General features: G+C 41.2%; 1 long non-coding RNA gene across 3 annotated transcripts; it reads right to left on the bottom strand.

Annotated features, from left to right (window-relative positions):
• Positions 1–7,693: 7,693 nt before the first annotated feature.
• On the bottom strand, positions 7,694–18,411 carry LOC121081104. 3 transcript variants are annotated; one of them, XR_005825585.1, is made up of 3 exons: positions 18,082–18,301; positions 17,509–17,618; positions 7,694–7,769 (listed from the first exon to the last, which is right to left on the bottom strand). It is a non-coding gene; the product is annotated as an uncharacterized LOC121081104 (long non-coding RNA). The 3 variants fall into 3 exon arrangements; XR_005825584.1 differs by lacking the exon at positions 7,694–7,769 and adding an exon at positions 18,326–18,411 and having other exon boundaries at positions 16,824–17,618; positions 18,082–18,166; XR_005825586.1 differs by lacking the exon at positions 7,694–7,769 and adding an exon at positions 18,326–18,398 and having other exon boundaries at positions 16,824–17,618; positions 18,082–18,212.
• Between the last annotated feature and the right edge of the window lie 2,046 nt (positions 18,412–20,457).

Here is a 20,457-nt window from a genome sequence, read left to right as displayed (position 1 = left end):
CTCGGATGGCTGCCAGCCCTGTGATGGGGCCTGGCCAGCCCTGCTCGTTGAGGTGCGGACATGGAGGAGCAGGGCTGAGGGCTGAGGCAGCTGCTAGTTGGAGCTCCTGGATTTTTGCACTGGCACACCTTCTCCTGCTAATTGTTTGAGAGTAGTTATGGAAAGACCTTGCAGCTGCAACATCTTTAAACCTTTATCTCAGCCTTTCTGGCTTCCTGCCTCCTTGGCAGTGGTCAGAAGTTGTTTGCTTTTTTTGGCTTGCCCATGGCTCTCCTGTGGTGTGGCAGAGACGGGCTGGGGTGGGTGGCATCAAGCTTCTCTGGGTTCATGCTACTTGGACTTCAGGTGGCACTTTCAGATTGTCATGTAAAGACAATCTGGCCATGGGGTGTCAGCACCCACAGCTTCCATGGTCAGCAGTGCTGGAGGTTTAGATTTTGGGGCAGCCTCTTCTACTATAGGATGGAGTCCACCTGCAGTGGTGTCTTGCTATCATGGGTTATTCAGAGCAGTTTGTCCACCACTTAGCAAGTCTAAGATAGCCCATTTTAATATTACCTTTTCTAATTAGCTAGCATTCTCCCAAAGCCATCCATCTTTACCTCCTCTGTCACTAGTAGGTGAGGAACAAGCCCATCCTGCTGCACAATTCAATAACCCATTCACACCAGGTTTCTCCAGATTTTGAGTCTGTAAATCCAATAATTCTTGAGAAGTGAAGCCACAGGCAGGGGGCAACAGCTGTCCTGGCAGCGCATCAGGCTCTTCTGTGGGGTTTATTTGGTGCTACTCCCTGAACCTTGTCATCCTCTGAATCAAGTAGTGTATCATGGGGTGCTCAGGGGGTGGGGTCTTGGGTATCACAGGGTGTTCAGGGGGTGGGAATTTGGAGTGCAGATCACACCATGTATTTGTCTCAAACAATTTAATACATAGCAGTCATAAACTTGACTGGGCCTGTTTTGTCGGTTTGGAACAGTTGTTGCTATTGCAGCAAAGCTTTGGCACTGATATGAGACTATTGTTTACCTTCTAAGTACTTATTTTTTACTTCCAGTTGACTAGTTCTGGTATTACAGGTTACATTGCTTTGGGTAAATTTTCTTCCTCACCACCAGATTTTGCTTTGCCTGTCTCTTAACCTGCCTGCTCCTGCCTGCAGGCAAATTCTGAGTGACTGATATAACCCTGACTTGCATTTTCCACTCCTCTCGCTGCGACCAGATTGCCATAGCGTCAGTATAGGTTTCCTTTAGCCATTTGATATCCCCATACGGATTATCATGTTTCTCCTTTATAAACTTTTGCCCTGTGGGGTTGTGGAGACCTGAAGACCAGCCCTGCTGTGATGCTGCAGAGCAGACTGATGGCCCTGGGTGGCAGAAATGGAGTCCTGGAGCAGGGCCAAGGGGGAGACCTTGGTGGGTTGGGCAAGGACAGTGAGGCTTATCAGTGCTTTTATGTCCCTGATGCTTTCTCAATAATTTTCTGTTCCAGCTGCATGAGACATACAGAAACCAGCCAACAGATAAAAGCAACACCAAAAAACCCACCCAACCTTTCCCTATGCCCTAGATGCCCTAGAGCATATACCATGCCCTCACGGGAGGGATGAGGACACACCAGTGAATGTCACGTCATGTTTGACACCATTTCCATAGGTGATGGTCACACTGAGGAGAACAGTGCTTACAGAAGTTCAGAGAAGGTCTCCGGATCTTCTCTGAGCACTCTTGGCATTCCCAGTCATGAGGAACTGCTCAGCATGTGTGTTCACTCTCCTGTGAGCACTGAGGCTGACCAGGGAAGATCCCGAGTCTTGCCACTGAATTCATCACAAGTGTGAGACTGCTGGAGAGGACAGTCACCCATAGTCAAGGTCTGCAGGTCTTATCTCATTCAGCTTTGCAAGGCCGAGATGACATCAGCTGGCAATGGGCAGCTGAGCTGCGTAACACACATCACAGAGTATTTGTAGATGAGGATTTTTGTCTCTGCCCAAATGTCTTCAAAAAAATGGGTCTTGGAGGCTGTCACAGTCACACAAAGATGAGAATCCCCCTCCCATAGTTTTAAAATCCAAGTGTATAATATGGTGGGAAATTTGTGTGGTTGTTCTGAAATGCAGAGCTACTAAGAAAGCTCTTCTCCACAGAGCTTAGCCATGGCCAGTTGGGCTTAGCAGGGGTCCTCAAACTTTTTAACCAGGGGGCCGGCGCGCGGATGCAGTGGCAGGCAGCCATCTGCGGCTGCTTGGTTTCCCCCCCCAACCCCCGGCGGGGAGGGGATGGGGGGGTCTGTAAATACCGGGGGCCGGATTGAGGACCGTGGGGGGCCGTATCCAGCCCGTGGGCCGTAGTTTAAGGACCCTTGCCTTAGGGCAAACTGGCCAAACACTTTAGGGCACCCAATAGGTACTACAAGCTGTGCTTTATCTTTTGAAATATGGTTATTGAGGGTGCTACCCTCTTGTCTGCTGCTAGACTTCAGGCTCTGTGTGACTTGATTACTGTTTACTGCACTTTGGGCAACTCTTCACAGGTGTCTGAGCTCTTTCTTTTCTCCTTATTTCATTTTGCAAAGGAAAGGCTGAAAAGAAACAGCTGAGCAACAGAGCGTTGTCCTGCTGTCTACATACATACCTCCTCCTCCCTTCTGCAAGTCTAGGGAGCACAGGCTGGTGTAAGAGTCGGTCTAAAGAGAACAATATTGTCTCAACATTGCCAACAGAGACCTGGAGATGGAATGTGGTCCTCATATACACCAAGACACAAAGACCCTGGGAAAGAGAACTGCACAGTACAAGGAGAACGATGCCGCTCCCTGCAACCTGGGACTGAACACCCTGGGAAGGAGAACTGCACGGTACGAGGAGTACTATGCCATTCCCTGCCACCTGGGATTGAATAAGGCCACATAACAGCTGTCCAGAAGATGGATCACAACTGTGGTCATAACAACGAACCAGAAAACACTACAAGAACACGCCTCCTGGTCTGAAGCTACCCGCCTCTGGGGCAAGATAACCTGGCTCGAGAAGGCGGAGACTGGCGGAAGTCCATGGACCAGAGGAGGAGCAAGGTGTGTTGCTTGGCATAAAAAGATGCCTTCTTAGCAACTGAACTTTGGAGATCTTCCCCACCAAGGATCACGACGATCGGAAGGACCGGCGGGACGCTGCCTGGACGTGGGACCATAGGAACGCCTTGGACCCGTGGTGGTAGTTATAATCCTCTTTCCTTTTCTTTTTACTTTACCTTTTATTCACTTTCTGTCTTTCTACCTATCGCACGCCGCTTTACGGGCAAACAATAAAATTGTGCTGTTTGATTGAAGCATAACCCCTTGGCGCAGTCGCCTTGATTTTTGCGCTTCGAGATCATAGTTAACGAACCATCACGAGTCCACTGAGGGGACTGTGGCAGCTGGTGATGGCATATTGACATGCTCCTGAGAGCTGAAGTGACGTCCATCTCAATGACATCAGGGTGATCTGAAGAGGAAGGCAAAAAAAAAAATACCAGTCCCTTTCATTGGAAGCACAACCTCACGGCTGGGGTCATTTGTGTCGTGGTGGCTGTAAGTGACCAATGCAGGGGACATGGAGCAAGGAGACATTGTGGCTGCAACTCAGCTGCAGAGCCATGAACTCTGGAGGGGTGAGGCACAGAACAGTGAAACACCCTTCTTTTGTGGTATGGAGAGAGAAACTGTGTCAGCCCCAGGAAGTCCTGGGTGACTCTGCAGCGGTCCCAGACAGAGGCACCTCCTCCAGGGGCTACAGATGGCTTGCTTGGACCTTCAAGCCTGCAAGGCAAAGGACACTTGCCAAATTCTCCAGGGCACACCAAGAAGTCCCTAACATTGTGCAGTGACATTCCATCTAAGCTGGGAGAAGGCCGTGCTCTCCCAGTAACTCCACGTGGGACCCACAGACACCTAGCTGTCTCCAGCTGCCTTGGCTGGCCTCAACAGCATCAAGCATAACCAGACACCTGTTTCATTAGAGAAATAGCTGAAAATAAGAGAAGAGGGTGGCAGACAAGGGAGAGGGGCAGTCAGTGCTGCATCCATGGAGCAGCTGGGACCTGCTGGCTAGAACTGAGGCAGCTGAGCTCAGGCAGCCTGTGGCCGTGCTGCTGTGTCCACCACAGGCCAGAGATCCCACCTCTGCACCTTCCTCTGTCCCACTTGTTGCCAGCCAAAAATCCATGGTGACAAGGCCCAACACTGGGCTGGCCAGGCTGTTGTCCTTTAACACAGGGGTTCCCACTGGCAAGACAGGTAGTAACCAAGCCAAGAATCATGCAGAAATGGAGATTTTTCTGTGCTGCTGGCAAGATCCTGAGAAGCTGGGCTGTGGGCACCTGAGACAGTCACCCCAGGGGGAGTGAGGTGCCATGGGTTTGGGTTGACCCTTACTCAGTCCCTGGGAATAGCTTCACCTTGGGATCAGCAAACCTGGGCTATGTGGTTGCCTTTTGGTGAGGAACCTCCATGGGTTTATTGAGGCCCTTCTGAGCTCCTGTCAGAAGGATGCTCTCTGTATGTGAGTGCTGGGGAGATGCCTGAGTGGTAACTGCTCCAAAGCGACACAAAGTGTTTTCCTTTGGTCTGAGTTTGGTGGACATCCTCTTCTCCCAAGGACTCCAGCCCTGAGCAGCATGTGAATTTTCTTACATAGTTTCCTGAGCTAGATCACAGCGGGCATGCATTTTTCAGACTCTGTATGTCTTGTCTGACAAGTTACCAAGAGTCAGTGCTTTCAGAGTAAATCTTTAATAGGTTGCAGTCTTCAAGGAAAAAGACAAAAAAAACCCCCATGAAATTCTATGTGCCACATTTGAAAGCAGTTATAATATATACATATACAGGCACCTGTTTTCTTGTGTGCTGAATTTGGTTTTGTCAGATAGGACTTCTAGTTAAAGCAACCTGGAGTCATTCTACCGCATTCACAGTGCCAGTGACTCTTGCAGGGATATAGGGCCAAAGGATTTATTTCCATGTTGTTTTGCTTTGCTTTGTCCTGTTTAGCCTACCCATAAGAAAAACAGTGACATTTGTCAGTGTTTACATAACTAGGAAAGTCTGTTGCACAGAAAAAAAGAAATCCTTGCTTTGGTACCCTAGTAGGTTGCATTTTGCTCCTGTGCGTGGGGGCGAAGTGTGCAGACCTCAGATTAGTCCACTTACAAACAGAGCTCTTAGGAAGAAATTTTGGGGCTACCGACATTCTTCTGCTTTTAATTCCCACTCCACAGTTCAGTTTCACTCACTTGTTTTGGTATAAGCACTTGAAAATAAATGGAGATTGAGGGAAAGACTTTCATGAAAGACTCATGGGAGTTGGTACTTCTATTTGCTGGTCGTGGGAAATGACTGTAAAACCGCCCCTGTGCTTGCTGAAAATTTCATCCTTGAGACACATTTTGAAAGAGATCTACTATATACAAACAAAAATACCACTGTTTATGTATGAACACTGAATACAGATCAAAATGTATTTATTAGAGAGCTGAATACTCTGAATAAATATTGGAAATTATTTATCACTAACGCAAAATTAACACTTACTCCTGATACTTGATTGAATAGTCAGAAAGTGACAGTATTGCGTTGGAAGTGACAAATCTATTACTACTTTCTGACCTCTAAAACTGAATTACAAGAGTTCTGCTATGAAATGTATTTTGGACTGCCATAACATCACTTTTGAATTATTAATTTATAATTTAGTAAACTACAAGGTACATTACACTTCAGGCAGCTAAATGAACTCACAAAGCAGTAAGGAAGTTCTTACTGAGCTGCTAAAAAATGAATTCTGAATTTTAAGACTGAGATGTTTACTTAAAAATATTTGAATAAGGTATTTGAAGCCATAAAGTTATATCTTTGTGAGCTTCGAAGAATAGCAGATTTGTAAAATTGCTTAAGAATGTCCGCATGTGTAGGTTATTGGACATCATTAAAACTATTTGAATGACCCTCACAAAATGTAAGTACTTCTATTGTTTCTGCTACATGAAAAGGCACATATAAAAAACATTAGCTAAAATGCTAACTGCAGTGCTTAAAAGCTATGTGTCTAAAATAAGAAGGCTAGCATTACAGGACATGTGCATGTAGCTGACCGTTCTAGAAGAATGTTGTTTCAGCTCTTCTTGGTCCACTTGCTTTCAAGTCTCCTTTGTCCCATTAATATTTCTTCCTCCAGATGTGGAGATGTCCTTCACAGAGTGGAAAACTTTTTCTTCCTTTTTTTAATTGGAACATAAGCTATGTGCAAATCACTTGTGAAAGGTAAATGTTCCTCTCTCAAAGGAATTAGTATTATTTTCACTATGATTTGGAGAGCAGGCAAAGCACACTACAAATTTTAATGTGTGCACGCAGAGGTGCCCAGTGATCCTGCCATACCTCATGTATCATAGGCTTAATTCTATTACAACATATTGTTCACACAGTCTAAACAAGAGTGGATGTTTCTTGCTGGTAGAGGGAACAACATTAATTCTTGAAACTGGTGGATAAAACCCACAAAGCAGCCATACACATTTCAAGCTCCTTTATGAGTGAATGAATAACCTTTTGATTCTAGCAGAAAAGGTAGAAAACTCTCATTAAATTTGTAAAGGACTGAAAGGACTTTACACCACAAAAATTATAAGCTCAGTATTTGGTATCTGTAAGCAGTCTTCTTACAGAACACAGCTGTTCCATGGATGTTTTAACAATTATCTTGTACCTTCTGGCAAAGTGGACTTTCATCTTGCAGCTGGTAACAGCTACATGTTGTCTGAATCCCTGACAACAATAACTAGGTTCCTTTACTTTTTGCAAGTATGTTTTCCTGTATTTGTGTTGCATTTAGATTTTTCAAGAGCTTGCACACTTCTTAGTACAAACATATTTATTTTTTACAAGTGACTTTTGAAAGAGGATGTATAATGTAATGGAAAGGGAAGAACATTAGTCTTAACTCTCTGTGAAAGAGTAGCACCTGCTTCCCTTTAAATCTGCAGTCTATATTAAGATTTTGGAAAACCATAGGAAACTGGGTGTGGCCTTCTGTGTTTCTGTAAAATGAGATTAGTGGAGTCAAAATTTAGAAGTTCCTACAATAACAAAACATATTTGAAAACTCAAGATTACAGCTTTCTGATATCATGGGTCACAGTCTCTAAAAAATGCTATGCTGACATTTTTACTTCTCACAAACCCAGTTTATGTCAAAAGTTATGTTTATGTGCTTCCCAGTCAATTAACAATGGTAGCATGGAAAAGGGGAGACAAGTTATTCTGCATGTGGAAAGAAGGAGAAACTGAAAGAAAAAATATTAAAAGAACCAAAATTTCATGTTTTCTTTGGTTGTAGTAGTGAGATGAGACAATTGCTAACAACATTTTGAAAGAATACCATCTGTGTGAGGGTGGCAAATAAACAGAGCCCTGCAGGGGCTTCACGTTCACTAGTTCAAGACTTGCTGCATTGTCTTGGCAAAGCTATCAATGGGCAGGGCCCTGGGTGGGACTTGAGAAACCTGGATTCCAGTTCTGATCCAGTTACTGGCCCATTAACTAAACTTGTGCAAATTATTAGTTTTCCCACCCACATATATAAAAATATAATGCTATCTGCCTTGTAAAGCACTTTGAAATACACAGCTGAGGAAAAACAGCCACCAAGCAGGTGTGGTTACATTTGTTGTATTACTGATTTAAGCTGTTTTTCGAAACTGAGACTGTATCCTGCTGTAGGCACCCTGTAACATGAAAGCAGAAATGTTTACTTAGGAACACAGAAACATGACAATGCTATGCTGTTTTTCTCTGCTACTCACTCTTTTGTGCTTTCTCCTAAAAGTGCCTGCAAGGCAAAATACCTGCAACTGTAATCTTGACAAATGTCCCAGCCACCTAAAACCATAAAACTGGCACTTACATAGGAGGTTTCAAAGGAAACTGCTATTGCAGGAAGAGGTGACGATTTCCTTTGCTGTGAATCTATTCTTAGCCTGTACCGTGTCATGGTATCAGGAGCTGCTGCTAGTCTTTCAAGAGAAGCACAAGATGTTGTTAACAAGTCCCTTAGCATTTTTCTGTATGTGGATGTGCTGACTCTGTGCCAAATGGCTCATAGGCAATTGTGGGTTATATACCTGATTTTTTTCAATATGCAGTGGCATTGTTCATTTTTTTCTGTCCACTACTACTTGGTAATATTTGCTACGAGTTCACAAACAGCTGCTATTTCACTGTGGCCAAAACTGCATTTAATCCCTACTTGAAGTAATTACTGTCTCTAATTTCCTAAAATGTGACCAGTGAAGAAATCTGGTTAAGTCTAATATTTGACTTGTTCTTTAATCAAAGGAGAGTCACTGGTTTGTGAATGACCTTGTTGTCCTCTGCTGCTGTTACCTGCTCAGAGCTCAAACACGGTGTATTCCCCCTTTTTACAATAGTTTTCACGGCACCGAATGTGTTACCTGCTGTGAAGAAGGAAAATACTGTGGTAGCAGTGAATATGAATCATGCCACTGCTCCTGTGTGACATACACAGGTACCTACCTCACTGACACTTAGCTGGATCCTTTTCTTTCCTCTGGATTTTTGCCTGCAATTTTACTTTCTGTATTGTAGTTCCAATACAACATGGTTGCTGACACGTGAAATCTTAATTCTTTTGGTAGTTTTTTAACGTATTTTTGGAACGGCAGACTTCTTCCAGCTAACATGAAGAATCTAAGTTCTCTAGTTTAAAGTGCACATACACCCATTTCTTTGCTTTTAATGGAGTTCATTCTAATTTCATATTACATCCTCCTTTTTCTTTCTGGAAAGGAGAAATAACTGGCAGATTTTTGTCTCTCCTCTAGAACTACATTTATTTTAGGAAAAATATAGACTAAATTATGTGATGCAGCTTGTTCTAACCAAGTATCTTTATCGATACTTTATTGATGTTACTGTTCACAATACGTATGTGTATTAATAGGATTTGTCACATTCACTTTACCTGAATTTTCCTAAAATAACTTCCTCCTCCAGCAGATGACTTTTCCTTCCTTACCCGTTTTTCAGAAGCTGTGGCTTTCAGAATGCTTTTCTGCTTTTTTGTGAAGACCCTGGTGTACTATCACAGCTTTCTATTTTGCTACTTCAAACCGTGGTGAAAAACAAGTTTAAGTATCTATAATAAAATCAGAATTATGTGAAGGGGTAGCAAGAGGAAAAGAAATATTTAGAGGCATTTAAAGATTTATTAGGGGATTGAGGAGCACCCAAGTTGTGAAGGGAACTCGCACTTTCTTAAGAGTTCTCAGAGGCAACCGATGTATCATTCTTACTGAATGGTCAGCTTGGTTATTCGCTATGATTAATTCCTTTCAAATGTCACAGACATTGAGATAATGCCTTCCCTAAGATTGTTGCTACTAGTCTATACAGTCCAACAAGTGCAGCCCAACAGGAAAATCGTACCAGAACAAACAACAGTATTAAACAGTGTGAGAAATATTCAGCATCATATGTAGAAAAGGCTAACTCTTGGGTGCAGCTCACTTCATCTGGTTTTAATAGTTTTATCAAAGATTTAAAAAAAAAAAAAGAAGGACAGGGTTGAGTCTTATTTCTGTTTACAGCTCCTGCTGGTTTCTAGGCATTCTAACTAAAAAGTTTCCTGTCCAGTGTAAAGTCAGTCAGTTGCAGGTCTAGAAGTAAATCAGTTATGAGACCTCTTCATATCAAGAAATTAGAACCACATGTCATTGTAACCTAGAGCTCATCCAGAGAAGGTTACAGAGAGATGGATGAATTAAAAAAAAAGGTTTAATGCAATGAGTTTTGAGTGACATCTGTCTCAGCACTTATCAATTTTGCCATGCAAATACTTGACATACCATTTTGGTCTATAACATATCAGGATAAATTTGTTGCATTTGTACACATCCAGCTCTGACTGACTCTAGAGAACTGGCAGAAAGGAGCATCACTGAGGGTTGTGGTTCCTTTTCCAGCTTTTGTAGAGTATAAAGAGTTCACATGAAGAACATTCTATATAGTTCTTTTCCCGCCTCCACATACAAACAAATGCTCTGGTTTTACCCCAACATACTTACTATTGAATATGAATTCAGATATAAAATGACATTAGTGCAAAATACACAGAAATACAGTTCATTGACATCTTCCAAAACTACTGTTCTTAGCAGAGTTGAAATCTCTGAGGATGTCCTGTCCACTGAATGTTTTTCTTGCAGGATACAAGACAGAGAGTTTAACAGAAATGGTATCACACAGAAGTACTTTGCTTGTGGACCAGGGTGCCCACTTTGGATATATCAGGAGTGCTAATGATGTTAACTGTACCACAGGCTTCAATATGGAATCAAAGAAATATTATTAAGCAGGGACACAAAAAACAGTATACATTAAGATCTTCCAATTATGAGGAGTTACATCTGTTAACATAGCTAACTCTTGTAACACTTTCAGTCCTGTGCCATCCACAAGTGCCCCCCACCACCACCTTTTTTTTTTTTTTAGGCATATATACTTTCCCCTCAAAAGTGACTGCTACATGAAGGCTAAATCTAGGAAGAACCCAAGGAACTAAGTGGTATTGCTTGAACTACAGCACAGTCAAGATACATTGCTGATGGTATTCTCCAGTTACGCATAGAGTTACAGAATCACAGTATAGCTGCAGGCTTTATGCATTATACAGGACTCTCTGTCCAGCCTTTTTTGTTACTTAAAAAGGACAATTCTCTCAAGTATCCAGGCTTCATTAGAACAAATTTTCCAATAACAAACTAATGTGTAAAACCCTATCCAATGTTTTGTACTCTGGTCTTAGAGTTATGAAGAGTATAGCTCGTCAGTTTGTAAAAATATTTTAGAGGACATCTAGTAAATAAAAAGATGGTCTGTGTGCTTCAGTGCCGTAATAATATTACCACATTCACGATCTGAGGGCATTTACCTCCCTACCACCATCTTCAGACAACTCTTCTTCCAGTAAGAAATTTTTTTTAAGCCCAGGTTGGGATTTTAGCACCAGAATTTCATTCAGCGTAAATAAGGCTGTTGCTGCCTAGAAGGTGTAGGAAGAAGACAAAAAAAATTATACATAGAGGCACTGTGAACACCACCATGTTTCTGGTTAATGGAATGCCCAAGCATAAGATAGGTGCCTCTTAGCACCAAGACCTTGCTTCAGCTGCTTGAGAAGTGGCTGTATGGTCTTAGCACTAGTTTGCAGACTCCAGTGAAGAGGCAATTGATGATTATTGCAAACAAAACCAAGGGCAAGAAAGTGAGAAAACACATTATGTGAAGACCATTGGTTACATAGATAGTCTATGTTTAACCAGGTGATTTCCACAAACACAGAGAATTCTCTGTAAATGAGTGGAATAGTCTTTCTTTCATTGTCTTCCAATCAAAATCATAACTGCTGGAGTCACCACAGTGATGAATTAATGTGACAGGAGTCCAGGGCACCTGTAGCTTTGTACAGCTATGGAATTTGGCACAGGCATGAATATGGACACTGAGGCTAGCAATCAGCCAGTTTAGGGGATACTCATAGCACCTAAACATAAGCCCCTAACTCAGGTGTGTTAATTGAGAAGGCTGATTTTCATAGGCTCCCAAGAGGACTGAGCAGAGCTACAGAGAGGATCTTTCCCAAAAGTTTACATTAGGCTATTAATGCCTAATCCAGAAGTCTTGTTTTTAACCTCATGTGTTATTCTCACACTAATAACCCTGGTTCATCTGCACTGAATTGCATTGTAACCAGCTGATATTCACACTGGTATGAAATTGGAATCAGGTCCCGTAAGACATTTTACTGCATAGGACTCCCCCCCTCCTCCCCCGCCCCCAATCAATCCTACAATTTACAACACAAATATCTATGATCAGACCATGCTATACTCCAATAGAGTCCAGAAAAATTCATATTTGAGGAAACAGTACTGATTTAAGGTATGTTACATCTGAAATGAGATTAGCACAAGAAATGTGGGCAGAATTTCAGACTGGGAACTTAATTTTTCCAGTTCAGGATTGCATTAAATTAGACTATCTGTGTTTCCTTGTCAGCTGTTTTGTGTGTTTTACAAAGAGATAGCTGCAAAAAGAAAGAAGGTATAAAAAAATTCAGTTATAATGCCATCAGGCCAAACCACCTAGACACTGCAATAATGAGATCTCTGTGACCTTTTGGAAGGGTGCTGCTGTCTTGCCCATAACAAATCCTCCAGTAGTTTTCAATTTTTGTACTTCAGGTTTCCAAGGGCTTTCAACTTTTTTCATGCTGGAATAGACTGAAGGGGCAGAGCACTACAGTACTTCAGAGCTGCAGTAAACCTTAGCTCAAGAAATGGCATGGTGTGATCAGTTTCTGTTTCTAGAAAGAAACTGGGGAGACTGAGCTGGAAGTTGTTACTCATTCTGATAAAGAAGCAAGAATCAATGTGATGTTGAGTCACAGCCTGGCCTGAATAGGAATTTTAAAGAGAAGGTGTTTCAGTTCTAAAACAAAAAGAGAAAGAACATACCCATAATGATGAAAACAGCTCAGCAGGTCTGAAAAGGTCATACATTTTTGCCTTTAAAAATCCAGAACAGTATAATAATAATAAAGCAGAGGGGTTTTTTTTCCAGAGTTAATGCCCCATTTTTGTAAATTGGTTAGTTTACACTTTTCTCTGATCCATGGTTTCATAACTACTTCAGAATCACACAACATCATACACACATGACTTTTATATTTACACTTTTCATTTGCAACCAGAAGAAGCACAGATAGTTTTAAACAGAGGCTTATAGGATCCTCAAGTGCAGCATGGTAGACACTGAGGCAGAAAGAAACACAACAAAAAAGTTCAACAAGCCACAAACTTGCTTGTTCTTATTTGAGGCTTGTTCTTACACAAAGAATGATGGTAAGCCAGAACAGAGGGATGAAGCCTCCGACCTGGCAGTCTTCCCATGAAGGCAGGCAACTTTGTCATTAATTAATTACTTAGTTCTCCTGTGGCATTATGCAATGTAAATTGTCACATTATCCAAAGTAAAGTTTTAACTGACAAGTGAAAGATCTTTCTATGGATAAACCCAGTTGTTTGTTCTTTTCATTTAGCATTGGTTCAAAGGCCAAGGATAAACATTTTGCCTTTTCATGACTGATTTTCTTGACAGCTTCACAAGGTTACTCTTGGGAAAGCTCTGGTTATATTACTGGAAATACCCCCTGCGCAGTTTGTTGTAGAAAAATCTTTTGTATCACACCTGTCCATTCTGGGAACTTTCTGACATGCAAAAAAATTTATTTTTTTTTTAAATAAAAGATAGTCTAATTCCGTTCCTTCCACAGACAATAGCAGTAAATAAGCTGGGGCATTTAAACATTTACGTCTGACTATAAAGTTTATGGTTATCACTCATGCCAAGTATCAGAAGCCTAATTGCTTGTGTACATCTCCCTCTGGGGGTGACTAGCAAATACTATATAAAACAACAAATACTGCTGAAGGAGCAAAGATTAAATGGAGGAGGGAAAGTACTCCACTTTTTAAAGGATCTTTGTTTTTACTTGCAAGGCTTTAAATTGTGTCGAAACTGTATTCTTCAGCAATAATTAACTTCTCAGTTTAGCCTTACCTTATCAGTATTTACTTTTTCTATTACAACAATTGTCTCATCAGGATCAAAGTCCCTTTCAATACATACTTCAGCAATATTTTTGGCTTATTTCTTCACACATATAACCAGTGTTTAATTACAGCATTTAAAACTACCCATAAATGAAACAAAACACAACCCAGGGTAAGGTAGCTGGAAGCAAGTAAGAGAAATGAGAATTTGTATTTATTGCATATGTAGTCCATAGACAGTTTCAATGGTCTAATCAGAATTCAGCCTTGACAATTTCTCAAGTTTTTAGAAGTAACTGACAACAGAACAGAGGATATCCAACTGCAGACAAACATCAGAAAGAGACATTTTATTTGCACCATCATCTGTGAAGTGGGAGACACTGAAATCACTGATGTTACTGTCCTTTTGTAGCCACTGGTATTCCTCCCCACCACCTGCCTGGCTTGTGGGTTTGGCTGAAAAGTTTCACCCCCTCAGGAATGATAAACAGAAAAGACAGCACAGAAGAATAGCAGAGGGAAGGCTGGACTTCCCTGCCTTCCTTAACCCGAGCCCTTTCTTGAGATCCTGATTTCCACCTCTCAGGGCAATTTGCCACCAGCTCTTCAACCAGACATCCTCACCAATGGCCAGGCAAATAAGCAGCACCAGGATCCAACGACTCAGATGACTTTTTCTAATCTCAGGGACCTGAGTAGCTGCCTTTCCTTCCTCCCCCACCACACCTGTTCCCTTGAGCTACTATCTTCTGGCTCTTGCTTCTCTACTTCTCCCTGGCAGGCAAGTCCACTATTGGGTGACCCCACAGCAGTGCCAGGGTAGCTCCTGGATGTTCTGCTGCTCACTGAAAGTGACCTTAAGCTCTAAGTGTCCCAGTCTGTCCTCCTGCCTCTGACCCCACTGGGATAGGCAAACACCTGGTTTGTTTGCCCTGAAAGCTCACACCAGCACCACAGTTAGCTGTGGATGCCAGGGGAAAGTGGAGCTGGTGAGAAAATGAAAAAGTTGGGTAATCAGCTTAGGGAGGAGAATGTTCTTATTGACAATTTTTTGAGGCTTTAAACAGTCTTCTCACAGAAAATTTCTGCCTCACTTTATTTCCTTAAACAAAACCAAAAGGAGAATGAAGCATATAAAATCTAAGTATTGAATATTTTGTATAGCTTCTAGACAAAGAAGCCTGTACCCCTTCTAAACTCATTTGCCATTGCTCGCTCTTCCTTTCAGACCCTCACTTACTTGGGCTGTGCTGCACAGGCTGCAGCAGCGAATGCTTTGCACATTTGCAGGCATCCGCAGAGGCCTGGTGCTGCAGCCTGGGCTTTCATGTCTCATGCTCACCCTGACAGTGTGCAGCTTTCTGCTGTGACGTGCATTATATGAAGGACGCTGTAGCCTGTGTCTGGACCCTGCAAAAAATCTGGGACCCCTGCTCAAGGCAGACATGTTGTAGCCAGAATAGCGAAAGGGGAGAAAACTCTCCTTATCTCCTACTACATCTGCCCCCGATTAATCTTTTGCCACTTGCCAATAGGCACTGCAGTACTAGAGGCTTTCAATACCACCTGCAACTAATATTCACAACTAGGCCTGGTAAAAAAATTACTAACAATGTTGTTGCTGAGTGCCCTGCTGTTAGACTGCCAGGTTTTGATCCACTGTGCTGCCCCAGACCACTGTTAATTATTCTCAAAGAGAAGAGACAGATTTGATTTTTAGGTTTTTTTAAACACAGAGCTTTTAGGAAGTTCTGAGCTGCAGATAGGATCAGATGTGGAAGTGACTCACGTTGTTACAGACTGTCTCCTAGCCGTATGGACTTTGCACCTGTTACTGAGATAGCCATGGCACAACTATCTCATTTAGATTTGCAGTTACCAGTAACTATTTTTACTATTTTTATTACTATTTGTCCTTTTTCCCCTGTGCCATGTTATGCACATCTCTACTTCTTTGCTCAGTGCGTATCTTATTACTAAAAATGCCCACCATTTCCTCTAGTGAGAAGAGGCTTAGTATGTCTACAGTTCTCCCTCCTCCTTACTCAAAACACTTCCTTTCCTGTCTTTCATTTGAAATGTCAACAGTTTGAACTACTTTGCAGTAACAGGCAGAACAACAAAGTGTATTGACTGGCTGCGTGGAGCTAACGGATACTGTCAGCTAATCCATCAACTTATAAAAAATCATATTTATTTGAAACCACTGGAAATGCTAACTGAAGTGCCAAGTTCAGTCTCCACCCCACTTTGGTTTTATTGTTTTGGTTGGGCGTTTTTTTCCACAGCAAAATGAATAGCCTACTGTGTCATAATTCCTTTTTCATCAGACATCTATTTTTTCACTGCTGTGACTGCTTGGAACAAAATACAGAATTGAATGCTGAGACCTACAACCTTCTCAGCAGCCTTTCCGTGCGTGAGGTAGAATGCACAAATCTTTTCAACATTTAGGAAATGATTAACACGTTGAATTAAGTCTGTGCCAAGCATAACCAAGTTCTTAGTTTTCTGCAGACATAAAATTTCCACTTGACACATCTCAGAGCCCCCCTGTAGGAGGGAAATGGCTAGGTGATAGCATTGAGAAAAGCTATTTCACACAACTTCTTCCCAAATTTTTATTTTACTTCCCTTCCTACTCAGAGTTTGACCTCTTAGGTAAAGGGTAATAGCATCCTGTGGCTGGCCAGTACAAAATCTCTGTGTGAATTTTTTCCTGCGACGAGTCTCCTAAATTAATATATGTCCCAGCTTTTCCTGTTTGTACTATCTGTTTGGATTGCAGAGCTGGATTTGGCTTTGGAGAAATTTACAATATTAAAATGGCTGAAATTTACAATATTAAGCTGAATTATTCTCTTCATTTGCAATAAGCACATGATTTAGTAAGGCACAGCTCTGGACTGCTCCTCATTTCAGATGAGCAGTTCAGAACCGTGTCCTAGTAAATCTCCAGATGACATTTACATTTTTCTTTATTACAACAGCTCTTAAATTTAAAAGTATGGTATTGAACATAAAAATGAATGCCAAACTTCATGAATTTAAAAAACTGAAGAAGGTTGATTTTAAAACCAATTTTGAATAAGGCAGCAGGAAATAACCCTCCATGTGCTGAAATGAACAAAAAACCCCTTGTAAGACAGTCAAAACCAAAACCTTTTTCCTTTAATTGCAGATTCAAAAAAGCCCCACAGAGCTACAATCCTGTAAGATTAGATCAACAAGCAGCAACACAACTTAAAAATCAAAAGGCCACAAAACGTATCTTCAAGGTGGAAAACCAGAAAAAGTACTGTGACATCTGTAGTCCAGTATTTTGTAGAGCTAACTTTGAGAGACTGACTGTTTTGTTTTGTGACACATTTATGTATTTGGTTTCTTTTACCTAAATTACACTGTGTCTAATTCTGAAATGAACAGCATTATTGTGCTTGGAAACAGCATTCTATTCTCTCTCCACAGCATCAGATGATAGCTAGCGGGTGTCACCCTACTATACCAGGCTCAGACTGCATCATATTGTAATATATGAACACTTTAGGACAGTGGATATATTGGATACTGCAGATCACTAACTATGACATAACAATACTTAAAATTGTAGAAATAACTGAAAAGAAGCTACCTTCAGGAATCATTAAAATGTAACAGCACAAGACACTATAATAAAAGACAGAAATATTTAGGCATAATTTGGGACAAAAGGAGATTGTAATTTCAATTTGCAGACTGTTTCAATGATTGATTTTTATTTTATTTGGGATTTATATGGCAGGACAGATTTTCTGTCATAATTATGGAAATACTAAGATGAAATACAAACCAATCCCTCTAAATGGCAAAGCTGTAAGTGTTCTGAAATGTATCTGCCATGTTGATGTAGGAGCCAAGAAGTGGTGCAGTGTCTCTTTCTCAGGAGCGGAAAGCTAAATCCTGCATCAGTCAGAAAGATCACATAGTAAATTAACCAGGTCACAGAAAGTTGCTAACTTCACATGTTTAACTGCTGCTATTGTGAACTACTAGCATATCCATTTTTTTCTTTTCAGACAGAAAATGTCTAGTTGCAGGGAACTGGAAGGACATGTTTTAACATTATGTAGGGCGAAACATTCACTTCAATATTTCACAGAAGAACCGTACCCAGTGTGTGTCTTCAAAAATATCCTCACAGCAACAAAGCTCATATGATGACACACACAAAGTACATATGATGCTCTGTTTGCACCTAGTTAACCACAACTTTTCCTATGCACCTAAAGAATTAATATTATTCAAACAAATGTGATTTAATTCAGTGTGGTTTGAAAGGGGTTTGCTAGGCCTAACACCTATCGCCTTTGCAAATGAGAATATCTGGCCAAGGTTTCCCAATGTTTTACTTTAGTGCACTGACCTGACTGATCCTCTTGAATGCCTCTGAACATCCATGTGCAGACATGACACGAACAGCTATAGTAGGTGGCAAAGCAGTGGCACCACTTAAAAAAAAAAATAGAAGTCCAACACAGTCGGACAGTTCATAATCTGTTTTTCACAAATTTCAAAACACACAAGAAATACACTTTGTGAGCACATGAAGTTTCAAGACCAGTCTCAGGCCAGGTGCTTTTTAATTTTTTTTTCTTTTAAATACTGACCTCTTCCTGCTGGACTCCTCACTGTTGATTCATCGCAATGACAAACAGCCCTTTCCTTTGGCCAGGGTGCTCAGTATATTTTTAACGGAAGTTAGATGATTTTTTTTCTATTGTGACAGTTTCATTTGCTTTTCTAGGGAAGGGAGCATTTGGGTTCACATCTTGTGTACAGAGCTACAGTTTATTGAGTGAAATGTGCAACTCAGACTGTTTTGTAGGTGAATACAGAGTCCAGGAGACACCAGGACAAGAGGTACCTACCTGTAGGCATTTTCTCCTGTGATTTGTATACTGAACTGAACTTCTGAATACAGTATGAATGCAGAAAGATCCTCTCCAATTTCAGCATGATTTATCTTTAAATATTCTTATTTTTGTTCTTGTCTTGTGTCCAGCTATCACACCACTGTATGCTGAAGAAGGCTGCTGCCCACCCTGCTGCAATAACTCTGACCTGGCAGGCAGCCCAAATTGCTTTAACTGCAGCAAAAAAAACCGAGGTAGGACCATGCCAAAGAGCAGTACTGGCACTTAAGGGCTTTATGATTGACAGGGCTGACATTTAAAAATGAAAAACACAAAACAGCAAAAGCATGCTGCTGAGCTGCAGGCACAGAGTATATGGCTACTGCTCCATCACCAGAATAAGCAACGCTGCTGCTCAAGTAACAGCCAGATATTGGAGATGACACCTTCTGTCACTTACAAATAGTGTTTTAAATGTCCATGCTTTTCATAAAGCAGTTGACTGGGAAGTACTCATTTCAATGCACAGCAACTTGTATCGTCATGTCAAAATCACCTCACTGACTCTGAAATAGCTACAGCATTTTATGCACAAAGGGTCTGTAGAGTGAGGAAATGTGCTGATACTATTGGGGAAAAGGCTCAGGTCACAAAACAACCAGTCTCCAAACTTTTCTAGATACCAGAGAGTTAAAAATATACATATTCCTGAGGGCTTTGTGTTTCTAGCCTAAGGTGAGGAGCTAGGTTGTGGTTTTGTTTCTGTTAGTTTTTCTGTTTCTTTCTGACTATTCCTAATCTAATAAAGCAACCCAGCTGTCCTATCAACCCCCTCTTTGCCTTTATTCTTGTACTATCACAGCTACAAGATCAGAACTGTGGTACTAGAACGGTAAGGCAGTAACTCCAACACATTGAAAATGCTAAGCTGACCCTAATTTTTCTACTAGATCAATTAAAACGGACCCCTCCTACCTGACCTCACATAATTTCTTTTTTTAATTGCTATTATCAGATGCCAGTGTATTATGAACCATTCTACCACCTGACAGAAAAACCTAAACCACTTACTTTCTTATGAACTAATTTTGCTTCTTTCAAACTTTTTGCTGGAACCATTACATATATCTGGAGAATATATCAAGCCAAAGCCACAGCTGTTAATGAAGCTGGGTATGAGAAGCTGATAAATCAATCCAGAGTCTCTCCTTCCCATGTTGAGCAACCACAGCAACACAAACTATCAGGAAGATCAAGAGATTGAGTGCAGAAATTAAGACTGGAGAAGATGATGATGATTTATAGATATAGATATAAAATATGCTGTCATATATGGGACAGGTTGACAACAGTTCACCATAAATTTAAAAATGGATTCTTGGGTGACAATGAGGAAGATGAGCTTTAATAGCATGCAAGTCAGTAACTTAGAGAACTCCTAATTTATAGATCTTCCACTCTGCTGCCTTTGTTACAAAATTACTGCAGTATATTTAGTTATTTCCTAGCTTGATGAGCTCAAGATTTTATCCAATACATATTGTGGGAGGGGCATGGTTTCTAAAAACATGTTTTTTCTCAAGCTTTATGTAAATACTTAGTAGGTTTCTAAGCAGCACTCTAGATGCATATTGCTTAAGAGACTACATTTCTGTCCACTGTGCAGAAAGCAAATCCTTTCCCTAATACGTATCTGTGTGCATTGTAATTAATGCAAACACCTACTCAAACTGTGCATGCACACACCTATTGAGAACCACGCCAATCACTACCAAAACACGCAGAGATAAACAAGATGGGTGTATTCATCTACACGGTTAATGTCACTGGGATGGGGTGCCAGTAGTTTAGTACTATGGAAATATAGTTGTAAAGCAATTCATAAT

The sequence above is a fragment of the Falco naumanni genome, chromosome Z (assembly GCF_017639655.2).
Source record: "Falco naumanni isolate bFalNau1 chromosome Z, bFalNau1.pat, whole genome shotgun sequence".
Lineage (NCBI taxonomy): Eukaryota > Metazoa > Chordata > Aves > Falconiformes > Falconidae > Falco > Falco naumanni.
Note: the sequence above shows the minus strand (reverse complement) of the source record. Positions and strands in the feature narration are given on the sequence as shown.